Here is a 14,694-nt window from a genome sequence, read left to right as displayed (position 1 = left end):
ACTGGACGAACAAAATGCTGATCACAAGATGAAGGGAAGCTTAGAGACAGAAAAAGAGACAATATTTCTGGGAGGAAAACGAATATGTGGATAAAAAAGGAAAATGCCCAGATTCATTCTTCTCAGAACAATATATCCTTCTGTAATGACTAATATTGTGTGGATCCAGCAACACTGAATTCTGCACTCCTCTAGTGTTAGCTTTTGATAGGAGTTGATTACCTACATTAGACCACTTCTAAAAATCCCAGTATAATTCAGTTAGTAAAAGCCTGCTATGGAAAAAACAAAACAAACAAACAAAAAAACCCCACAAACAAACAAACAGAAAAACAACATATTCTTGATAGACTGCTTGTCAAGTGGAAAAAGGAGAGGAGTGAGAGTGTAGAAATATGAGGTCAAATGGTCTTGACCATGCTGGATTTACAGCAGTAGCATTTAGAGGAGCACTTAGCTCCTAATATCTAATGCCAGACACGTAGTGAGATCTTGAGCAAGTCATAAATTTCTTCTGTGCATTTCTATAGCTATACAATGGCCCTTACAACTCTATGCTTCTTGGAGCTATGGGGACACCTGGGGCATCTTTAAACCTCATCTAAGCCATACAAGTCTTCCAAGATGTCAGACAGGGTCCACCGAATCAGGTTGTCATTGGTCAGGTGACCAGTAACAGTCCTTACTGGGTGACCAGTGAAATCAGAAATATATTGGATGAATTCTCTTGTACTGGATGAATAGTCTAAGTCTGAGAATAGTACATGGTATGCATGAACGATGGAATAAATTTCATGCATTGGGCTTTCCATCTTTTTATGTAATGTCTACTATTTTTTGTTATCCTAGCACTTTGTTTAGTTGTTTGTTATGTTATATCTTTAGCTAGATAGCGTACCTACAAAACATAAAATGGTAATGAGTACTTTAAGCAAGATGATGGTAGCATTCTGATTTGCTTGGCACAAGATATATCTTCTCTGGAATTATTTTCCCATACCCAAAATACAGCCAATTCCAAAAAGAATTATATGTACTGATATATATATGGAACATTCCAATAGCTTCCTATACACAGGTATTTTGGAGAGGAAAGGACAGTGCTTTAGCCAGGAATCAAGATTATTTTTTTAGACTTATCATGGGACTGCTTTGTGAATGCCTTTATTTTTAGTATTATCTGACATCAGAGGCCTAGTGATAGAAACAAATCCTCCCACTAACTTGCCCATATTTTTCCATGTGGTGCCTGAATTTTTCTGGGAAGCTCTGACCAGGAATTGTGATGGTATGGGAGGTTGCTCAGCTCATGCAGTTCAAAGTGGCATATTCAAATGTCAAGCACTGAGTGAACAACTGATTTCCACAGTTCCATAATTCTCATGCATTTACAGTTCAGCACTGTGGCTTTTTTGTCATTTTGTGGTCACAGGTGTCAGAAGAAGCTGGTTGGCTGATCTTGTGTGGGTGACCAGCTGTACCTGACATATATTCATGAAAGATAAAATTGCAATGCAAAGGTGCATTTCTTAAGAGAACATACTGTGTCCACAAGTTAGTATCACAGCCTGCCCCATACAGCAACCGGATGAGCCGCTGCTTTTTCCACAAATGACTATGTCAAATGTAGTAGTTCCACAGACTCCTCTGCATGTCCTAGTGCAGAGATGGTGCAAACATCAGATAAGACCCATTGGGGAACTCAAGATTACATTTCATGCATAGACTGAATTACATACCTATTTTACATATAGGTATATACATACATTTTGTGTCTGACTCATGCAAGTTCCATATGTAAATGTTAAAAATCTGGTATTTGCAAACAGAAATTGTTTGATATGTAACAAGATGCTACTCCAGAATGCAGAGATAATAAAGTCTTAATGTGACAAAGTTTAGATTTATCTTATACAAATGAACTGTATTTAATCTTGTAAATGTTAATATGATTGGAAGAGAAAACAAAGAATTTGTGTCAATGTGGTTAATAGCCCATTTTTTCAAGTTAAAATAACACATATTTCTTGCCTTTTTAGGAAAAGGTACAATTATGGTAAATTCCAGATTCTGTATTTTTCATTATCCTTGGTTATAAATGCTGCTATTAAGGTTGACTGATTCACATTGCACAAATATGATGCTTTACACAATGGACCAAAACTTGAAGTAAATAGTTTCATGTGGCAGACAGGAATGAGTAAGCCTGGACAAGCACAGGCTTACCAGTAATACAACCCTCAGGCTATGCATTTTTGTGTTCTCGCTTTATTAGACATTCTCTAAAAAAAAAAAAATCCTTCTCAATGATTAAATGCCCCAGTCAGACAACAACTGCAAAGACTGGATAAGGAGGCTGGAGAGTATACCTGCTTCCAGTATATCTCTCTGTTTTTAGATTTTAGAGTTTTTAGATTTACCTACAGTATGTGCATGCATTCCATTCAAACATCATTCTTCAATTACCTGCAATAAAAACAGCCTAAAATGTATTTTTTGTTTTGTTTTTGGTCTTGTTTCACATGATTACAAGAGTTTTAGCAGTGTTCTAATTTTAGAAAGATCAAGAGAAGTAATTTGAATGTGGAAGAAAGGTCACAGTAGAGTATAATGGAGTAAAGGTTGTTTTGTTATAGGTGAACAAAGAAATGTGATCTGCTAAAGAAGAAAATGGGCAAAAATTAGGTTGGAAATAGTAAAGAATTAATGGACACTGATAGATCATGGACTTACAACATACTGAGCAGAAATAAATGGAGAAGATGAATGAATCTGAAGAAGACTAAATGCTTCCAGTCAGACATAGAAAAAGAAAATAAGCAGATTGATGACAAGGTTGAGAAACTGGTAAATGGATGAGTTGATCCATAACTGATACTAGTCTGGGAGGTGGTGCTAAGGAGTGGAAGGGGATGTCATTACAGCTGCATGAGTTATCCAGTGTGAAATAAAGAGGCTTGGGTAGACAAAGATCTTAGTCAGCATTATATCTCTTTATTTTCCTCAGTCCGTGTAAGCTTTGAAGCATTACATGTATCCTACTTATATCAAAATTTGTTTAGAGTCTGAACTTTGGCTATGTCCATAATGTAATAGAGTTGGGGAATTGTTTAATTCATAACTATTTTCCTTTCTTTGAGTATTCACATATACAAATTTAGATTTATATATCTAGATATATTTTTAAGGAAATTTAAGCTAGTAGGATAAGTTGGTAAACTGACTGCAGTTTTCTCTACTTAAATAGGAACATACTGAATGCCAAAACCATCATTATCACACAATCAAAGTTGAGGCACCATTGTGGGGCTGTAAACTTGGGAGCTAATCTTTTCAAGGGCTTGAAGAAATTAGATGAATAAATCTTATCCCAAAAGAAAGTACTTTCTTATGTGGATGGATAGGATTTATTCATTTTAGGCAGCCTTCTTCCCATAGGATTAATATAGAGGCAAGGTTGATTTGGCTTCTGATTTTAAAGAAAATGTCCCTATCTGAAACACAGAGGAAATCACTTTAACAAGGTTTGTCCACATCTGGCTACAGGAAAAGACAAACTGAATCGAAAGGGTCTCTCTCCTGTGACTCCAGAGACTGTCTTTGGAAATGTCTATGAAGGTGAATTGACACCTTTTCCAGAGTTTCCATAGTCCTTAATGCTCTCCTCTTGTGCTTTTCCATCTCTTCTCTTTTTCTATATTCTGAGAATATAGAGGGAGTATATAATTTGAACAATTTCATTTCCAGTGGGCACTTAGCATACCAGTATAATTGGCCCTATAGTTTTCTCCCAGACAGAGACAGAAAGGAACACTTTACTTAATATTTCTTTATGAGCATAGTTAGTATACTAAAAATGGGCCTGAGGGAAATGTCTCAGTCTTGCTAAAACCTACCACTCTGATACTGCTTCTGTCCCCCACTCCCCTGTGCCACATCTGTGACTGACCTCTGCAGCCTTGTCATGCATTCATGTGAGCTCTAACTGGTTTTAATTTTATAAATAGGAAAAAGGGATTTAATGAAGCGAGTTACTAAAGGGAAAATTTTAAAATACACAGCAGTTTATCCTGCAATGAAAGCCAGTGCCTGACAAATAAAATTACAGCAGCGATAAAAGACAAGTGTCCCAGTCTACAAAGCTAATGATATCTTTGGTAATTAAGATACAAAACTAATGTAAGCACTGCAGTTTCTAATGTATACCAGAGCTGGTGGAGTGCTTTTGTCTGTTCTATTTTCTTTCTGAGTGAACAGATAATAGGTTCATGGTTTAAACTGAGAATAAACTGTATTACAACATTAAGTCCTTAATTATTTGACCATTTGGAGTACAATTAAATATCTCTAAAAAGTGGTTGGTAGTTTAGTTAGCATTCCCAAGTTTTAAATGAAAAACTGAATGATGTTTTAAATCTAATTTACTTAAACAGCCAAAACAAATCTTGCTGTGAGCACTTACCAAAGCTAATCTCCACTTGTGCTTTTTATAAATTGGGAAAACCAGATGGTTTCAATCTCTCTTTTAAACCTGGGTTTCTTTCAGTGCTAGTGAACAGACATTTTATTGAATACTTACTATCTTGAACTGCAGTAATTTTTATTCAAAAGCGTTCTTGCTGTCATATGATTAAAAAAGAAAAAAAGTGTAAAAACCTACTTAAAGCATTGAAATAACAGAAGATATGTGAGTAATCTTGTATTTAGATTGTCTTTTCTGCAAATAGTTGTTCAGAGCTTTCAGCTGGAGATTTGAATGATGGATAGTCACTTCCAATTAATTAACTCTCGTATTTAAACAGTGAGGCCATCTTTTTTAATCCAGTTTCTATTTATTCTTCATTGTCCATCTAGAGTCATAAAAGAAAGAGAAACAAAATGTTCTGAAATGTGTTCATGGGCAGCTATTTGTAATTTTGTATATTTTTGACATAAAAGCCCATTTTGTCATTACCTGATTATAGGAGAGGTATCCATCAGCATCTATCTGTAACTTGATTTTATGCTGATCCCATTTCCTACAGGGTTATATTTCAAATTGTGTATGCAGCAAAGCTGTCTGGCATCAAAATTCATGGAGCCAAGTAGGGATTTGCTACCAGATAATTTGATCCTTTAGTTTCTGCACTTTTTTGAACCCTTCTTATCTCACTTTGCTCTCGTTTACACCCCACAAGCCAATGTGAAAGTCATCAGTCATTGCATGAATTTTAGTAAAAAATAAAACTTCTCTGACAATTGAGGGTGTCATGGTTTAACCCCAGCTGGGAATTAAGCCCCACACAGCCTCTCACTCACTCCCCACCAGTGGGATGGTGGAGAGAATCAGAAGGGTAAAGGTGAGAAAGTTTGTGGGTTGAGATAAAGACAGTTTAATAGGTAAAGCAAAAGGCATACGTGCCAGCAAAGCAAAACAAGGGATTCACTCACCCCTTCCCATCAGCAGTCAGGTGCCCAGCCATCCCCAGGAAAGCAGGGCCCCATTACGCATAATGGGCCACCCCCTTCCTTCTTCTTCCCCCAGCTTTATATCCTAATCATGATGTCATATGGTGTGGGATAACCCTTTGGTCAGCTGGGGTCAGCTGTCCCAGCTGAGTCCCCTCCCAGCTTCTTGTGCACCCCCAGCCTACTCACTGGTGGGGTGCTGTGAGTAGCAGAAAAGGCCTTAACTCTCTTTAAGAACTGCTCAGCAATAGCTAAAACATCCCTGTATTATCAACACTTTATCCAGCACAAATCCAAAGCATAGCCCCATACTAGCTACTATGAAGAAAATTAACTATACCCCAGCCGAAGCCAGCACAGAGGGTTATACTGGAGCTGTAAAAATACATATTTTATTTTTAGAGCATTGCACTGAATAACTCCTGAAAGCTGAGTGAACATATTTTTTATATGTATAATTTTGACTAGTTTCCTAGCTAATGGTTACATTTATTTGAATTTATTTGAAAAGAGAAGCAAGACAATATGATAATAATATATTTCATTTAGACTGATTTAACTATATCTGTAATATAACTCCACCTAAGGTAATAGAAATATGCCAACAAAGAGTTTGACCCTACTACATAAGAAATTTGGCATTTAAATAAATTTTGAGTTTGAGTACAGAGACCTTAAAAAATTTAGTACCGTGCCAGAGCTATATAGTATGAAAGGAAAAAAAAAATAATTTGAAATTGAAATCAGACTGCAAAAGCAAAACAGATTATTGCAAAAATTATTAAAATATCTTTTCAGGATGAAGACATTGGTTAGAACTGCTTTTTTACCCATGCACAAAGATAAGTCAGAATAGGATAGTCCTATGACTGAATTTTGAGTGGACAAGTGTGCATAATGGTTATTTTTCCGAATTTGTCAAAGCGAAAATAGTAGAAAGAGCAGAACATATTCTCAGCTATAACAGCCACAAACAGGCACTCTAATGTGGTACCCACAATTGTACAACAACTACTGCAATCTGTCCTGCACAACCACCTCTCTTTATTTTCGATTATTTCGCGGCTTGAGACGCCATCAGGCGAGTTGCTTTCCTTCTATGCAGGAGCTGCCACAGCCTGTTTTGCCAGTGCTGTGAAGTGTAGTGAGGCTCAGGGTTGCTGTGAAATTGAGAGAGATGGATAAAGAGAGGACAAATAAGAAGGTAGTCAGGAGGACAGAAGGGAAAATGGAGCAAAATCTCATGCGTGTCAGATAGGGTTTTGTTGGTGCCCTGGTACAAATGAGAAATCCTTGTGGCTGTGCTTGTCTAGATCTCCTAGTGATGAGGGCACACTAACAAAAGGCAGAATTTCTAGACCACAACAGTCACTGGCCTTTGCCAAAGGATTACCCTAGGAATCCTTAAGTCTTTCTTTTGAAATTAAATAAATAGATAAATAAATAAATAAAAGGAGATGCTGGAATTTATTTTATTCACCCTTAAGCCTCATTTCTGATATCCTTCTTTCAGTGCACACATTGATGTTTATTTTGGTTTGTTGGTGAAGATCCTAACAGTCCTTGGATTTCATTATCTGTCTTTTATGTCTGCACCTGGAATTTTGTTGCCTTCTCGTGCCTTTTCTATCAGAATTCCATCTTATCTATTAACTTAACAGTTTGTGAACTTCCTACAGCTGAGATTTCAATTGAGATAGATCTATAGGCTGCGGTTACAACAGTAAGGTACCGACACAGTGGATACTGAGAAGCTTTCCCATACAACTTGGTGACTGTCCATCACTTTTGCATCAGATATTCTCACACAATTCTACTTTGGGGATTTTTATGGCCAAATATTACCTGTTATGTCTATTTGAAAAAAACACAGAATGATACCCGATGGATCACCAGTGATTGGTTTTAGTGCATGACCTGAGAAATGCTGAGAAAAGCTTTGTTTGTTTAAGACCTGTTGGTGGAAGATTTGCCGTTGTCTTAAATGAGCAGAGGAGTAGGCTGGGTGGTTACAATGCTGTGTACCTCAGACACAGCTTTAGTACCTGAAAATGCCCTATTCAGGGAAGCTGAGTGAGGACACTTCTCATGTACTCAGTTACCCATACACTTCTATGAAGAGGCCTCTTTAGAGATATTCCCACAAAAGAGGATCTGACAGAGGATTTAGACACCCTTTGTATCATCCATTTCTAAATTAATTTGAACTCATCATCACCTTTCTTCAGTTTGTATGGGCAAGCACAGTAATTCTGCAGATGTAAGAGGGCAAAAAAGAAATTTGTCATTTAAACTGTCTTTATACTTGGAAGAGTCTTTTTTGACTGTGTGTGAAAAGACTGAAAAATATTCTTCCTAAATAGAATATATATATTATATATATATAAAATATAATATATATATATATTTGACCCATGTGTTTATGTTTCTTTGCCTTCTGGTGAATTTCTTCTTTTACTATTGGTTAAGTTGATGTAACTGCTACAGACAGGGGTAAATAATGCCATATTTGTAGGAGTCCTGGAGCGGAGCACTTTTGCAACTGTGGTCTTCTTTTTGCTTTTTCATTTCCATTTGTACCCCCTGACATTTGCCTGGAGCTCTACTCTTTTCTGCTATAAACTTTACCTGTAGAGTGCAAAAGAAGGTGAAAATACCTGTCTCAGATATATTTACCGTATGCTTATTGTTTTAATTGTGATGATCAGTTAGAGCTTTAGGTTGAATGGCTCAAAGTTTCTGCAAGCATAGAAGAGCTTTTTTCTTTGTAGCATCATTTGCGTGGGAGACAAGGATCACAGATCCCCACTGCCTGTGCATGTTTATGTCTTTGTGTTCCCTATAAAAACTTTTGAACTTGGTGTATTTTAACTGAATGACAGAAGTAGAGGACTAAAATTAATTAAATAATTAGATTTCCACAGATTTATGTTTCAGTTGGACATCAAGGTCAATTAGTCACAAGACACTTCTATATGAAATCATGTTTTATTAGTTCCAGTGATGTCAGAACTTACTGTTGAGTTTCATGAATCATTCAATTACTTTGGTGCTAGAGGATATATAAACACACACAATAGATTTAGATGGCTGTGCAATCCGTGACTTTTGAACAGTCCAGATTTTCAAACATCTTTAAAAGCAATTGTGATGGTATTTGAGCACCAAGTAAAATGTAAATACCTAACAGGGTTTCATGTCTGAAAACCTTGGGTGTTAAGTCGCTAAGCATTTTCAAAAGTCTGTGTGTCTCCATGCATCTTTGCAAACACATGTATAGTTTGGAAATAGCATGAGAGAACATTGTTGTGCTTTTGTAAGTATGAGCATCAAAGATGCCTTTTTGGTCTCAGTGATGCGCTCATTTTAAGGACACACTGAAGTTCTGAGTACCAAATTCCTCTCTGATTCCTCTCTGATCCCCTGCAAATAAGCATATTGACAAACAAACAAACAAACAAATAAACAAATAAATAAATAAATAATAAAGCTTCAGATTTCTCAGTCAACTATCTGGAGACATCTTTCTTTCCTGAAGTGCATTAAAAATACTTCATAAATAAGGGGCAAAAATCAACTAAGCCTGTAAATCTGAGATAGTTTTCTAGGCTTTCCTAATGGTTGGCAGAAAGAGACAGGTGCTACCAGAGGCTAATTCACCTACCCTAAAATAATTATTAAAAGTAAGTGGAATACAATGCCTTGTGGAAGTTCCTGTTTCTTTTTGTAAGGCAGTCTAAGTGATTAGCTTAGATTTGACATCTACCATTTCTGTCACTAAAATTAGACAAAATGAATCCCAAATCTATTCTGCAAATTAACATATGAATTTTTGTTGGATTCCATGTGAAGTAAAGTGTTCCTCAATGTAAAACAGTCGAGATCTATCTCTTAATATTCCTTTAAATTGTTCTTTTTCACATGAAATTAATCAGTATAGTTTTGTCCTCATATTTAAAACTTAAAAAATGAGGGCCAGTATTCAAAAATTAATACTTAAGTATAGGTTCTGAATCCTTATCTTTTCAGAGCCTATAGCAACTTCAAATCTTCCTTAATCTGCTTTAGAGCCCAGAGATTGATCTTGATCTTGCAAGCATGTTCCCTACTGATTTCCCATTTTTTGCGGTGGATGTTTCATTAATTGAGAACTGTTGGCCTTGACCAGTCTAATATCATATTCATCACATCTCAGAGTCTCTGAAGTATTTATCTTTGTCGTTGATAGATGAACAGGGCCAGTTCGGTGTGAAAGCTGAACTGAAGAATCTTTGCAATGTACTACTTAAGGAATGCTAAAGATTGAAATTTATCTATGTCCTCTGTAAATTTATTCTGAAATTCTGCTAGGAAGAATTCAGTCCTGTATCTAATTAATCAGTTATATTGTTTACGAGGAATTTGCGTTGTTCCCGTATTGCACAACAAAGCAATGTGCCCTCTACTGGTAAGTGTGGTGTTCATTGTCTCCATTCATAAAATAGTGTCAGACTTGAGAATGTGTTTTTATTAAAAAAAAAAAAAAAAAAAAAAAAAAAAAAGTTACTACCTTTCATTTTAAAATTTCTTATTAAAAGAGATTCCAATAGCATTAAGTCTGCAAGCAGCATGCATCCTGCTTCTAAATAAAGCTTTTCTTCCAGGATCTTTTTCTCCTCTTACACACACAGGCACACAAGGGACTCACTCTTGGCAGTTTCTGCCACTTCGTCTCTTAAAGCAGACAATAGTCTGTCGGCTTCATTGTAGGCCTTTGATGTCCTATTACACCAATGACAATCCAGGCAAAGAAAGCTTCCAAGCTTGACAAAGCTACAGTCTCTTCTCCTTCCTATTAATTCTCTAGAAGTCTGTTGGAAGCATGAGAAGGGAGAAATGCAGCTCATCTAGGAATGTGAGCAGCATTCATAGCCACCACCATGCCATGGGGCAGCAGATCTGGCAATGCCACACTGGACACACTTTAAGGGACAGAGCTATTACCCTCCCAGATATCCCCTTTTCTCCCCTGTACCATCAATCTTCTGCTCATTATCAGGGAATATTTCTGGATGACAGGAAGGGAAGGGCCACCTTCAGATTCTAAAAGACAAGGTTTCTGCTAAACAGGTGATGGTTTTGCTTTGGTCTTAGAGGTCACTGCAGTATCTTGGAAACCATCATAAACCAGAAATAGGTCTCATATGTCACTGGAAATCTACTTCTCTTAAAAAAAAAAAATGAAGATAAAATATTATTTACCTAGTATTTTATTTCTTTTTGACTATAATGTGTAAGAACAGAAATAGTTCACTTAGAAGTATAAATCTATTATGAAAGTATTTTTATAAATACTGCTAATTCATATTAGCTGAATTTAGTAAGGAAAACAGCGTTCATTTTGGAATGTTGTTTTTAATTTTCTAAAAACTATTCCAAGACCTACAGAGATGTTGTAGGTGTGAGAAAGGGAGCTGGATACTATTTCCTCTCTGTGCAACAGCTAGACCGTGAGCCACTGAAGCCCTAGTCAGTCCAGCAAAAGATTGCACACACATGGGGAAAAGTATGGGTGCAGTCACTGCCCACTGGGGTCAGTGGAAATCCTGAGTAAATTTGCTGAAAAACTTGGAGAATCACAGTAGAGGTTGGTGTCCAAAGCAATGCACTGGACAGAGGGAGATATGCTGTGGTGCACTGCCCCCTGTAGAGTTGCATTTCTCCTGCTGACACCTACTGCTTCTCAATTTACCTTCTCCTAATAGTGTACATCACATTTTATAAGGTGCTTGTGGAGGACTAGCAACAGTATCTAGCAATATAGCATGCAGGTGTTTTAAGACCAGTTAAACAACTTGCAAACATCAGTGCCTATTCAGTCTACCAACTCTGCATTCAGAAATGCCATTTCCTTCCTTTGTATGGTGCAATACTGTTGAGAAATCAGCTGCAAATAAGCATTACTTTGGAAAAGATGGAGAAGGAGGACATTATCATATTAATTTAAATAAAAAGAAGTGAGCACAACTGACAAGGTTATTTTTTTTTCCTTCACTGCTTGATGTGATATAATAAATCATCCTTGATATTTCCCCCATTTTATTATCACTATCTGTGAACAAGCTAGCATTAAGCTGATTCTTTATGAGCTATGACATTCATCTGAGAAACAAGGCTAAAAATTCAATCTCCAGTGGAAAAAATTAAAATCATTAGGGAAATATGGAACAGAATATCTAATCAAATGATTACATTGGATGAAGAAAAACCATGGTTTGGTAATGAGGCATTTTGCTTTGTAGTTAGAATTAACTTGGTAATTATAATGAGTTATGAATTTTGCAATTTTTATTTTTTAGAAATTTATAACTGTCCAAGAGAGTAGATTTCAAAAAAAGAGTGTTTTCAACATCAGAAAAAAATTGTACTAAACTCCAAATTACTAAATAGAATGAAAGTATACATACACACAAAGCATAACTGTAACTCTTCAAGTAAGCTCAATATGCATTGAAAGCATAGTATTTACCAGTGAAAGGAGGGACATGTAACCTGGAAGGAATATAGAGACACTGTCCAGCCATGGAGAAACAGGGCTAGAAATGTCAAAGCCCACCTGGAGTTAAATCTGGTGAGGGACATGAGGGGCAACAAAAAGGCTTCTACGGGTACATCAGTAGCAAAAACATAACTAGGGAAAATATGTTCCTGCTGCTGAATGGTGCAGAGTAACTGATGATGAAGGATGTGGAAAGGGGTGAAGTACTCACTGCCTTCCCTGCCTTGGTCTTTACTAGTAAGACTGGCCTTCAGCAATTCCAGCTTCCTGAAACCAGTAGGAAAGTCTGGAAAAGGGAAGACTTACCCTCAGTGAAGGAATATTATGTAAGGGACTATTTAAACAGATAGGACATACAAAAATCCATGGGACCTGATGGGATGCACCCACAAGTGCAGAGGGAGCTGGTCAGTCACTGCAAGGCCACTCCTGGTTATATCTGAAAGGTCACAGCTGTCTGGAAAAGTTCCTGAGGACTGGAAGAAAGCAAATGTTACTCCTATCTCTAAGAGCAAGGAGGAAGATTCAGGAAACTGCAGGCTGGTCAGCCTCATTTCAGTCCTTGGGAATGTGATGGAGCGAATAATCCTGAAAGCCATTATTAAATGTGTTAAGGACAAGAAGGTGATTGGGAATAGTCAGCATGGATTTATGAAGCAGAAATCACACCTAATCATGCCTCTGTAAAATGAAATAACTAGCTTGGTGGATGAGAGGAGAGCAAGAATTTATGTTTATCTTGACTTTAGCAAAGCTTTCAACACTGTCTCCCATAATATCCTCAGACTAACTGATGAAGTATGGGCTAGATAAATGGACTGTGAGATGGATTGAAAACTAGTTGATCTGCTGCCTAAAAGGGTTATGATAAGCTGCTCAAGGTCCAGCCTTTGAGTTAAATCTGCTATGTGCAGGGTAATAATGAAGCAACAAAAGCATCTTGTTTATCAGAATGCTGTGAAATTTATACCACACTTGTATAGACATGCTGGTGCAATACAGAATGGACTTATTTTTGGGGTAGGTTAAGCAGCCATATTTAAGTTTAGGGTAGTCATATCTTAAGGACTGCCTACACCTTTGTGCTGACGTGGGGATTGTGTGACTTGTGAGCAAGTTTGGGAAGGAAATCTGGCCCAGAATTATTCCTGTAAAAATACCTTGGTCCGCTCTGGGCCAGATCAGCATCTTGGGCTAGCATAATTAATGGTGGAAAAGAGAAAGGATGAAGTCTTTGTAGATTTTCTCTGCACTGACATAAACTGCCATATCTGTCTCCATGTGAGACTGCAGATATAAATTGAAGAACAAGATTTCAGGAATAAGCCAGGTATGCATGCACAACTATACAGCTGCAAATTATAAGATTTTTTTTCCTGCTGCAAATACATCCTCAATTACCTTTCATTTATTTATAGAGTGATTACCTTTCACTATATAAATCACCATATAATAATGTTAAAAGGAATAGCAGTTTAGACAGTCATACTTCTCACATGGAAAAAGGACTGCTTTGAAATGTTCCCATTAGATTGACTTTATGCATATCTGCTGTAAATTTTACTGAGATGAGAAATATTCTCTTTGAAGTAGAGTAACTAGATCTATATTGTGTTACAAATGAGGTTAGAAATATTTCATTATTGGTTGTGTGATTAATTAGACTGGTAGCTAGAAGGAAAACCTTTATTAATGTTCAAGTGAAGTTGGTTTGTTTTTCTCTTGTTGGATAAAGTACTGAGTATATTAAGGGAAATTGCTTTGGAATGAATCAGCTGACCTAAAACGGTTAACTGCAATTCTGGGAGAGAAAGTCTATTTATTTCCTTATCTGTCTTGTAGCAGAGAAAAGTAAGTCACATGGAAAATATTTTATAACTGTAGCTAAGCTGTTAATTAGAACACTTCTCAGAAACAATGGATTTTGTGAACAAAATGTAACAAATCTTTGATGGAGGAGAGCAGTTCAGAGCAGTTAGGTATTAATTTCCTTACAATTTTTCAAATATTACAATTCAGAAGTTTCAGATTTTTCAATGTGTATTACTTAAATTTGTAGATGTGTGTTAAAAATATGTATTTTTAAACTTGTGTGTTTTTTATAAAAATAGACAAATCTCTAAGTATAGGAATAAAACTGTAACAGCACAAAATATATTTTTTTTTCTTTTCCATAGATGTGTACTGATCTAGTACAAGGCAGTGCTAAAGCAGTGGTAGTTATAGGCTTGGTAACTGTTTTATGAGGAATATTATGTACCCTGAAAAATGCAGTTTAGGTGTCAAACTCCATGAGAACTTTGCTTTAACCTCTTAGATGAATTAGGGTTATAAGTTTAGAGTCATCATATTTTAACATACTATTATTACTGTAATGATTTTTCCTTAAAGAATGTTAATGTCTGTAAACCTTGTCCATTCATTTTTCTAGTGAAAGTTAACAAGTTACTTAAAAGAGAAATTTCTACAGTTATTAACAAAGATATTAGAGCAAAAATTAAATCTTAATTCCTTTATCTCAGTTATTACTCTTAAAATAAAATCATGAAAGAAAATTCAGTCATTGTCTCCCATGTGGATTGGCAATATAAGGAGAGTGTGAACTTCAAAGAATTGGCATGGCTGAGGTGCCCTTCTGCTTACAACAAGTGATCATCTCCTACCAGATAGGAGCCAGTCTGGGGGAACTTTGTGAGGAACCATGCAAA

The 14,694-nt window shown here is 36.4% G+C and overlaps 1 protein-coding gene across 11 annotated transcripts in view; it reads left to right on the top strand.

Moving 5' to 3' along the window:
* MAGI2 (membrane associated guanylate kinase, WW and PDZ domain containing 2) overlaps positions 1-14,694 on the top strand; it is a 794,831-nt gene that overhangs the window by 320,685 nt on the left and 459,452 nt on the right. The gene's annotated exons all lie outside the window — the stretch shown is intronic.

The sequence above is a fragment of the Tyto alba genome, unplaced genomic scaffold (assembly GCF_018691265.1).
Source record: "Tyto alba isolate M040663 unplaced genomic scaffold, T.alba_DEE_v4.0 Super-Scaffold_2, whole genome shotgun sequence".
NCBI classification, from domain to species: domain Eukaryota; kingdom Metazoa; phylum Chordata; class Aves; order Strigiformes; family Tytonidae; genus Tyto; species Tyto alba.
This window is presented reverse-complemented; position numbering and strand designations above follow the sequence as displayed.